Source organism: Macaca thibetana, chromosome 8, assembly GCF_024542745.1.
Source record: "Macaca thibetana thibetana isolate TM-01 chromosome 8, ASM2454274v1, whole genome shotgun sequence".
Lineage (NCBI taxonomy): Eukaryota > Metazoa > Chordata > Mammalia > Primates > Cercopithecidae > Macaca > Macaca thibetana.
In genome coordinates, this window is record NC_065585.1 from 3,209,277 (window position 1) to 3,216,673 (window position 7,397).

The window sequence follows — 7,397 nt, forward strand, 5'->3', positions numbered from 1 at the left end:
CGGTCCCCGGAGAGACCTAAGCTAGACCCCCTCCCAGTCCTGCGCTGCTTGGATCATTCATTTATTCACTCATTCACTTCTTCCTTTCACGACTTGGTCTTCGAGTGACCATTTCCCTAGGGTCCGCCCTGCAGACTGCGGGCAATTGCTGAGGGGTGTGAGATGAGTTAGGAGAGTCCCCAGCATCCCAGGCTTCGCTACCAAATGTCAGGATGCCTGTTTTCTCGTCCGTTCTTCCTCTGTCCCTCTGCTGTGCTCTCTCTCCTTCCTTTCCTTCTTTCTCTCAACAAGTGTTATGGACCAAGCACTGCTTGTGGAGCTAAGCATGGAAGAGTCAACAAGACAGAGTCTGCTCTCTCCAAGCCTGCGTTCAGCGGGAAGAGCAGACAATAAATAGAGAACATGTCAAGTGGTGACAAGTGCCATAAGACAAAGAGAATGATTGTAGAAGTGCTGTTCTCTGATAACTATGAGCCGAAAGGCCAGGAGGAGGTGTGAGGGCCACAGGGAGGAGGCCCCCGTGGGCTGTGGCTGGGAGGAGTGGGTTGTGGGGGGGGGGCAGCGTGCTGAAGAGACTGCAGGGGTGGTGTTTCATATCACGCAGGCCTTTCTAGACCATCATGAAGACTTGGCCTGTGTTCTATGTGGGGCGGGGCCCTTGGAAGGCGTGAGCGTGACACAACTGTGCTTTCATGAGACCATCCTTGATGCTGCGTTCAAACTAGTCTGGAGAGGTGGGACAGTCAGAGACAGAGAGCAAAGGGAAGACACAGAGAGGGAGGGCGAGAGACGGAGACAGAGAAAGGAAGCGAGCGAACACAGGAGACAGCACAACAATGCCAGTGAAATGCGGGTGTGTTTGGAGAGAAACGTGTTAGTATGGAGGTGATGGGAAGTGTCTGGACACTTAAATATGTTTTGAAAACAGAGGCCATGGGTTTTTCCTTTGAATTGGATATAATTGGTGTGATATGAAGAGAGGAGTTAAGAATCTCTCCAAGGTCTTTAACGTGAGGACATGTGGAAAAGAATTGTCCTTTACAAGATGGGGAAGAGCACCCTAATTCGGGGAGGGGAGGAATGTTTGGTTTTGGCCACATTGCGCTTGGTGGGTATTTAGACATCTAAGTGCTGTTTTGGTTAGACATTGGATATATAAATCTGGAGTTTAGAGAAGAATTCAGGCTGAGACAATTGGTTTACTTGGGAAGAGAACTGAGAGAAAAAGCCTGCCCTGACTCCACATCCCAGGAGAACTCCAGGTTCTGGAAGTCGGGACGCTGAGGAACCGCAGCAAAGGACACCGAGAAGGAGGGCCTGGGGGATGGAGGAGAACCGGGAGCTGGGGTGTCTGGGAGGAATGCTTCAGAGAAGCGGCAAGGGGCCTCTGGGCACTGAGAAGTAGGGCCTGGGGGTGGGGAGAACCAGGAGCTGGGGCGTCCGGGAGGAATGCTTCAGAGACATGGCAAGGGGCCTCTGGCCAAATACGGATAACAGGTCGAGTTAAATAAGAGTTGAGAAATGGCTGCTGACAAGCGCTGCTGAGGTCAGATGTGGGAACACTCTGACCGGAGCAATGAAGGTGTTGACAGAAGGAGAAGGAAGCCACATGGACAGATGATGTGCTGGAGGCGGGTCTTCTGTAAAGGGGAGGAGAGGGAAGGACAGTTGCTTTGAGGAATTCAGGGTCGGTTTATGTGTGCACACACACCCACACCCACACACACGCACCCACATACACGGAAGGTATTTATACATACTTCATATACACACACTTATGCATATATATATTTGCAAGAAGATATGCACATTTCGTATGTATGCAAGATATTTATAGCAGAATTTTATAATCCCATAAGGTGGGGAAATTTGATGATGCAGGGGACAGAGGCAAGATACTGTCTGGAAATGGCAGCTTCAGGAGAGAGCAGGACCCCACGGCACCACAGAGGAAGCATTTATGACCTTCGACAGTGAGGTGAAACAAATAGAGAAGAGAGACTTGGTTCTAACATCCAAAAATCGGATTGGAAGATCGACAGTCGTGTTTCCTCTTACTTCAATCTGAACCCGTCTGAGGTTCTTCAGATAGATCCTGAAGTTACAGATGAGAAAATAAAAAAGAGGCTTCGGCAGTTATCCATATTGGTGCATCCTGACAAAAATTGAGATGATGTTGACAGCGCAAAAGGCTTTTGAAGCTGCGGACAAAGCTTGCAAGTTGCTACTGGACCAGGAGCAAAAGAAGACGGTCCTGGATATAATTCAGGCAGGAAAGGAATTCGTGGAACAGTGTGAAAGAGTGAAAAAAAAAAACAATTAAACAAGGAAGGAAAACCTACGAGTTTAGCAGAGGATGATCCTGAGCTGTTCAAACAAGCTGTATATATACAGACAATGAAACTCTTTGCTGAGCAGGAAATTAAAAGGAAAGAGAGAGAAGCCAAAGAGATGCATGAAAGGAAACGACAAAGGGAAGAAGACATGGAAGCTCAAGAAAAAGCCAAATGAGAAAGAGAGCGGCAGAAAAACTTTGAAGAAAGTCGAGATGGTCGTGTGGACAGCTGGCGAAACTTCCAAGCCAATACAAAGCGGAAGAAAGGGAATAAAAATCAGACCTTCCTGAGACCACCAAAAGTAAAAATGGAGCCTCGTGAATGACCACCCAGGGTCACAGCACGGAACCTTCCCCCTGCTGTCTCCCCTCCTGCTTCGAAGACTCATTCTTTCCTCCCACTTCCACCCCAACATAGAGTAGCATTTGCTTTTTACTCCATTTTGTTTTCAATACAATTTAATATCGAACAGAGCAATTCTTTTGTGCATTGAAATGAGGGGCTTGGTTTAAACAAAAGACCTTCCCCTCTCCCTACCCCTAGAACCTCGAGAATTGGAAGGTGCTGCCTCCTCTTCCCACAGCCTGTAACTTAATGTTCTTTTCTTCATTGAGTTGTGATGGTTAGAGACTTCGTGGATAGCGTGTGGAAATCATCCAATTAAACATATTGCTTAAAATGGCATTGCTGTGACTTCAGAGACAAGCCTGGAAGGGGAACCTCGGGAAGCCGCTTTGCTTCAGTTGCTCACTTCTGGGTGTGCTCCCTTCAAAGCCCCAGATGAGACAGGAAACACCGCGGCCCTGACGCCCTATGGTGTTCGGCATGTGCTCTCCCATCTACTGACCTATCAGCCTAGCATGAGGCACACGCCGCCCAAACCTTTCACTTTCCGAGGAGCTAGCCATCCTCCACCCTGTACCATGCTGTCCTAGCCTGCCAGCATTTGTTAGTGGTGATATTCTTTATGTATAATAAACTTTTATACCCCCGCAAGAAAAGATATTGTCCAGTGGCCCCAAGAAACAGGTAAATACCCTGCGCTGATGGCTTCATTCAGCCCTGGGAGCTACAGACTCCCTCCGTGCCCAGGGTGCTGTCTGCGGTGCTGAAAGTGACTTTGCTTCCAGCCGAGATGACACTCGTGAACCCGGAGGAGGTGCTCGAACACGCGATTTATGGTTTGGCATTTGACTACAGCAGCCTAGATGTTTAATTGGTATTTTGTCATCCATCAAATCATAAGCATCACATTCTATATTGGATCCCATCTGTACCAACGAGGATGGAATCTGGAGGAAAGGGGGATGGGAGAGAGAGGAGGTTGGGTCTCTACACAGAGCCCAAAGCCTGCCAGGCATGTTGCTAGTCAGTTCTTCTCGGTCATCTCAGATACCTCCACGGAAACCTGACAGGTGGGTCCCAGGATGGTCATTGTTCCGGTGTGGCTCAGGGAAGTTCAGAGCCTGGTTGTGCACCACACGTGACAATATTTGAACCCAGCTCCACCTACATGCCCTTATCACCTTGCATGACCTCAGTTGCCACCTACAGGACATGTTTCTCCCATACCCTTCCTCCACCCCCACTGCCGTGTTTCTCCCAAGGTCAGCAAGGAACAAGGCAGAGACAGGGGTCACTCTGCCTGGCTGGAGGAACCCTGGGAAGGCTCAGGTTTTGTGTGGATTGTGAGCCTCAGGGAAGTAGGTTTATTCAGGGTCTCACAGTCACCACAAAATAATCAGTTTTCAACGAGTGCAAGAGTGCTCAGCATAATTGGCCAATGGACTCACAACCGCCTTCTGGGCCCCCACCTCCTGTGCATCTCGGCATCAGCCTGCCCTCATCCCCCTTTGTCTTCAAAAGTGTCTGCCAAAGAGTAGGAGGCACTCCCTGCCTTCACCTCCTTTAGCTCCTCCCCTTAATCCTCCACAGATGTGCCCGTAACCCACGACCTACACATCCAACCCCACCTTGCACTGCTTCTTGATGGACCCAAGCTAACTCGGACGGGAGGCACTAACCTGCCCTGGGGCTCCTGCACCAGAAGTGGCTGTCACCCAGGTCTCACCCAATGGCCTCCTCTCCTCTGTGTTTGTGTGTGTGTGTGTGTGTGTGTCTGTGTGTGTCTGTGTGTGTGTGTGTCTGTGTGTGTGTGTCTGTGTGTGTGTGTCTCTGTGTGTGTGTCTGTGTGTGTGTGTCTCTGTGTGTGTGTCTGTGTGTGTGTGTCTCTGTGTGTGTCTGTGTATGTGTCTATGTGTTTGTGTGTGTGTGTGTCTGTCTGTGTATGTGTGTGTGTGTGTGCACGCGCATGCACAGGTGTATGCTCTGGTGCTCAGTTCTGATCATCAGCCCCTGGGAACCCCTTTCCAGATGAGGATTTGATCAGCATTTTTTTTAGTGAGAGTGAGAGAGAGGGTCTCGCTCTGTTCCCCAGGCTGGAGTACAGCAGCCCAATCATGGCTCATGGCAGCCTCCACCTGCCAGGCCCAAGTGATCCTCCCACCTCAGCATCCCGAGTAGCTGGGACCACAGGTGTGAGCCACCATGCCCAGCTAATTTTTTGTTTTGTAGAGATGGGGTGTCCCTGTGTTTCACAGGCTGGTCTCCAACTCCTAGCCTCAAGCAGTCCTTCTGCCCTGGCTTCTCAAAGTTCTGAGATTACAGGCGTGAGCCACTGCTCCTGACCTGTTCAGCATGTTGACATCAAGAACAGGGTGACTCTAAGGGGGAAAGGTCTCTTCACCCCCATCATCATCTTATAGCTTCCTGTTTCTCCTTCCCACAAAAATATTGCTCAAGGCCCCCTTCCCAGAGCTGGGTCAGGCCTATGTTACCTGGGCCTTCACCTGACCAGCTCTTTGAAGGCCAGTGGTGCTGTGCAGCTGGACAGAGACATGCAGCTGGACAGAGACATGCAGCTGGACAGAGACATGCAGCTGGACAGAGAGACATAAGACCCTGAGGTACAGCAGGGGAGCTGTCCTGCTTCAGCACTGGGCCCTGTGTGATGGTCTCCGCCTGCCTGCAGCAGAGAGAACTGCAGTGGTCTCAGACGATTTTAAGGTAGCATTTTGATTCGTTGTGTTGATTGAACTCTCTGAAGTTGCCATTTTTGTGGATCAAGAACAGCTGACTGTCAGTTAGTTCCTGTTTTACAGAGATGCCTTCCTTCAGAATCTTGCTGGGGCCATGAGTTGAGGAGACAGCATGGCAGAATTCAGGCATTCTTGGGTCCCTGGCCCTAATAACAGCAAATATCATTCAAGCCAACCTCTTCCCAGGTGGGCCTGCACAGACCCCACCTGGGAATTGCACCCGGGGACTCAGTATGGACTCCAATTTCAATCACAAAAAGCCCAGCTGTTTTCCTAAACAAAAGGGCATGGATGGGTCTCCTGAGAACCCTCTTCCCTGCACCAGGAGGCAGTGCCCAAAGTGGCAACGTTAGCTTCAGTCCGGAGGATCGGAAGGGAGGGGAGGCAAGTGGCACGGACTAAAAGCATCCCTGCACCCCTCACCTGTGTGCCAGCACTGCACACCTGATCTTCAGGCCATTTTCTCTTCCTCCCAACACTCATGAGCCCCACTCTGTCTTGAATTCCCAGTCTCGGCCCTCCCTCCACACAGCTGCCCAAACCAGAAACCCGAGCCCCTTTCTCCTCTGTCATCCCCATGCCGCCCCTCACTAAATTCTGTTCTGTGGGCCTCTAACCACTGATGGAATTCATTCCTCGGGCTCTAGCTCCCTGCTTCCACCATGGTGAGACCACCACAGAGCCCCGCCTAGGTGACAGTGACAGCGCCTTGCCAGCCTCACCACCCCACATAAAAGCCAGAGCAGTCTTTAAGTCACAAATCAGCTTCGGCTGCAGCCTCATTTCAATGTCATCAGTGTTTCACACCACTTCCAGGACAATGCCCTGTTGCAGGCCTTGACCCAAGGCCCTTCCTCACCCAGACTCATCTCTCCCAGCTGCACCTGCGCCTGGGGAAGCCTCGCTCCCGGACACCCTCTGCCCTTTGCTGCCTGTTGGCCTTGTCCGAGTGTTGGCTCCTCTGCCCAGAGAGCCTTCACTCCCCTCACTCACTCAGGGTTGCTGCCCTCTTGTCCTGGAGGCCTGCCATGAGCCATGTCAGGCTCCCCTCTGCCAGGAGTCCCGCTCAACACAATCCAGGATCATGGTCTCTCTGGGAACATGCTTCCTCCTTGAAGGCACTCAGAGGCCAGGTCTGCACTGAACCTGCATTTCCAGGAGCTCTCCAAGGGGACCGGGCACAGCTGGGCTCATGCAAATGAAGGTTGCTGTTGTCTCCACAGCCCCCTTGGAGTCTCTAAGACCTTCCTCCCTGACTGTGGGTCGCAGGATACAGAACCAGAGGAAACCCACGGGATGTGGGTGATTGAAAACGGGAGGTTGTACTTCCAGGGAAAAGGCACAAAAGAGGATGTGAGGAAAGTCAGAATGCCAGGCTTCAGGCTCAGTGGAAGGGGCATGTTTAGGAGCTGTGAATTCTCACCAGCAGCCCTGAAGTCTAGTCCCCGAGGGTGAGGCTGGGGCCAAATATGTGAGCAGAAATGCTCACTACGGGGTTGGATTACTTTCTTCAGTCTTCTCTTCTTGTATTGTATTTGGAATCACTCTCTTAGAGTAATGGGATATATCTATATTCATCTGTCTGTCTGTTCATACTTCTATCATCTACTTATATTATCTATCTGTATCCGTCTATCTGCATGTATCTATTTGCCTGCATCTCTCTGTATGTATCTATCTGCATGTATCTGTGTATCCCTCTGGATTTATCTCTCTGGATATATCTCTCTGCATGTATCTCTCTGCATTTATCTATCTGTATGCATCTATCTACTTATAGCTCTCTGCATGTATCTCTCTGCATGTACCTCTCTGCATGTATCTCTCTGCATGTATCTCTCTGCATGTATCTCTCTGCATGTATCTCTCTGCATGTATCTCTGCATGTATCTCTCTGTATTTATCTATCTGCATTTGTCTACCTTATAACTCTCTGCATGTGTATCTCTGTATGTATCTATCT

At 50.4% G+C, this 7,397-nt stretch overlaps 1 pseudogene; it reads left to right on the plus strand.

Annotated features, from left to right (window-relative positions):
- Positions 1 to 1,875: 1,875 nt before the first annotated feature.
- LOC126961028 (dnaJ homolog subfamily C member 8-like) lies at positions 1,876 to 2,661 on the plus strand (annotated as a pseudogene).
- The last annotated feature ends 4,736 nt before the right edge of the window (positions 2,662 to 7,397 follow it).